We start from the raw sequence: 3,086 nt of genomic DNA on the forward strand, positions 1-3,086 counted from the left end.
CACATATATAGAAAAAGTATAGCAATAGATGTTGAGTAGTAAGTACGTCATATCGTTTCATCAAAAATATCTGTAAATATCTCTCTCCCTAAAAATGTACATGAATTTCCTAAGCCCAAGGCTCTCTAGGAAATGAATAAACAATACACTATCCCTATTAAAAATTAATGAAGTCATGCAATAAAGTGTTTAAATCCCTATTAAAAGTATATGTAGTCTACGGCCATGCTACCTTGAATGTGCCCAATCTCATCTGATCTCAGAAGTTAAGCAGGGTCGGGCCTGGTTAGTACTTGGATGGAAGACCACCTAGAAATACCAGGTGCTGTAGGCTTGAAAAAAAAAAAAAAGTAGCATATGTAAATCTATAGTAGGTTCTATGAGGGATACATAATATATAAACGAATAGTTGTTTCTTTCAAAGCTCTTTCAGGGCGCATCACTTTGAATATTTTTAATCCACTGATTCTCTATGAAGAATTATTTTTTCTCTCAACCCATCACCTTGTACATGGTCAAATATGATTACTCCAGCCCTGACATTCTGTTTCAAGATCCATTTATAGGCTGCCACTTGGAATGTGAATATCTTCATGTAATTTTCTAAGATGGAATCCAATTGCTTCTGCTTACATGCATAAAATTGAACTGATCTTGTTTTAGGTGTCCACACTGGTCCAAACACATGTGGCCAAAAGAAAGGTCATGTGGTACAAAGCTAAACTGGCTTGTCGGTAATCACTGTGACTTTTTTCCACAATGACAGGCCATTTTCTCAAACAAAATTGTCTGAACTAGCCGAAAGCTCCAGACTATTTAACTCCATTTATAGTCTCATCTCTCACTTTCTTTACATATAATTTCATTGAACCATGACTCTCTAATAGCCACCCCTATACTCAGAGACTTGAAACAGTTTTCTCTGACTACTCTTCAAATTTTCCAGCTTCTCTTGGATAATGCTGTCAAATATTGATTAACACTCAACCCAGGTACCTTGCCACCCATCATTAGCAATCTTATTTGTCAAATGAACAATATATACTTACTCCAACTGCTAATGCATAGTTTATAAGTATTCAGATCATTAAAAGCCTATGGATTTTATACTAGCAAAACTTTAGTAAATTGGATTATAAACAATCAAGATGGTCAGGAGCTGTCAGATCTGAAAACAATTATCTTGTAGAGTATTTACACATTGTCTAACTCAGTGCAGTGTAGCATGCTACCTAAATGTTGCCAGACAACATAAAAACTCCACCAAGTAGAGAACACTAATGTGACATACAAATGTGCCCCTAATTATAAGCTAAATATACATCAGGTTTTGCTATGATAAACTTTTCTGTTTCAATTAGCCACAAATAATAAATTAGCCTACAAGTCCTTCGAATATGTTCATGTGTGTGGGATCATATTTTGTGTGTGCATGTGTATGAATATGTGTGTGTATGTGTGTGTGTGTATTTAGAGAGAGAGAGAGAGAGGGAGAGGGAGAGAAGTGTTGTTGTTGTTCTTTGCCCCAAATACAGCATCACCAATTTTTTGCAGAAAAAAATGCTGAGTAATTTGACCTGATACCATGTGTCAGAATATCCAATTTAGTAAGCACTTTAACAGTTTCAAGCAAGAATAGAAAGTGTAAAGTAAAGTCATTAAATTTCTGAAAACTCTGCAAGACTATTCCTGGTGTTCCCTTTATTGTAGTCAAATAAAAAAAATAGTCTTTATTATTGAACATTCAATGCAATAATTACTTTTTTAATTACTAATTTTAAGTTAATTATGTATTACAGGATAAAGAACAGACTGATGTCATAGTAAGTGACAGACTGTGCTGCCAGCCTTCTTGTATTATTATGCAAATCATGTACTTCATCTAAAAACACACTGTATAGTAATTTTAGAGATAAAATATAATACTCTGAAAGTTATCTTGATCATTTTTTAATTCAGCTCCCTTCAATTTTCTACAAAGATAATAGCAATCTTGCAATTTGTTTAAAATACATAATTGCAGGAATAGAACAGATCTACAGAGATAACTAATAGATACCTCCCTGTACAAGAGAACCACGCAGAAATAATTTCAAGATAATAAATTTACCTTGCTTTTAAAAACTTACAAAGGAGTGCCCACAAACTCTTTAAAAATTCTGACTTTCAAATATCCAGCCCTTTTTTGTCTTATCACTCATGTTTCACATCATTACTTAAGTCTATTTTCTTTTATTCTCTTTCAACACATAGAGTGCTTTTATTTTAAAGAATTGTATTTTATTTTTTCCCAGACAAATGACTCTAATCTATCTGTCATTTCACATGAACAGACTAATTCCTAAACTAATTTAATATGAGTTTTTTGATGACTGTTAATTTTGGCAATTGCTAAGAACTATAATAGACGCAAATGTTGCATATGACATAAAGCTGATTTTGAGAAATTGATATTGTTTTGAGAGCAATATGTATACATAAGTAATGAAGAATTAAAAAAAAGACTTATAAAGTTCAATATAACCAAATTCCAAACATATTTTAAGAAAAATAATCTCTATGAAGTTTTAGAAAGATGAGAAAGAAACATGTTGGTAATTTGTTGGAGTATTTAGAACAGAAAATGATCCTTCATTAATAGGCAGATTATTTTTAAGTGAAGAGGGGAAAAATGAGAACATCTGATGTGTGAGAGGAAAGCAGATACATTTAAAGTTCTGTAGAGATAAAGGATGATTTATTTAAATTTATAAATCATCAGGTCATGAATGTTACGGAATAGTAAGAAAAGCAGTGGGACAGCTTCAGAGGAGGTGGGTTTATTACTGTGACTGGATGAAGAGTGTGATCTCATAGGAAATGAAAAATAGGTTCTTAAATGAGAAAGTCACTCTTTTATAGCAATGCTTTCGGCATCACTTTACAGATTTCGTTCCAAATAATTTCTATGTAATTAAAATTGAACCTTAACTTTTATTAATTTCTGGTTATAAAAATACCCCCAAAAGGAAAATTAATTTCTTCAATTATCTATTTAGAGATATCTATTTCAAACATACTAGAAAGAAAATGAAAGACATAAAGTT

General features: G+C 32.0%; 1 pseudogene; it reads left to right on the top strand.

Annotated features, from left to right (window-relative positions):
* The first annotated feature begins 215 nt into the window (after window positions 1–215).
* On the top strand, window positions 216–334 carry LOC120601434 (uncharacterized; annotated as a pseudogene).
* Window positions 335–3,086: the final 2,752 nt, after the last annotated feature.

The sequence above is a fragment of the Pteropus medius genome, unplaced genomic scaffold (genome assembly GCF_902729225.1).
Source record: "Pteropus medius unplaced genomic scaffold, Ma_sr-lr_union100, whole genome shotgun sequence".
Classification (NCBI taxonomy): domain Eukaryota; kingdom Metazoa; phylum Chordata; class Mammalia; order Chiroptera; family Pteropodidae; genus Pteropus; species Pteropus medius.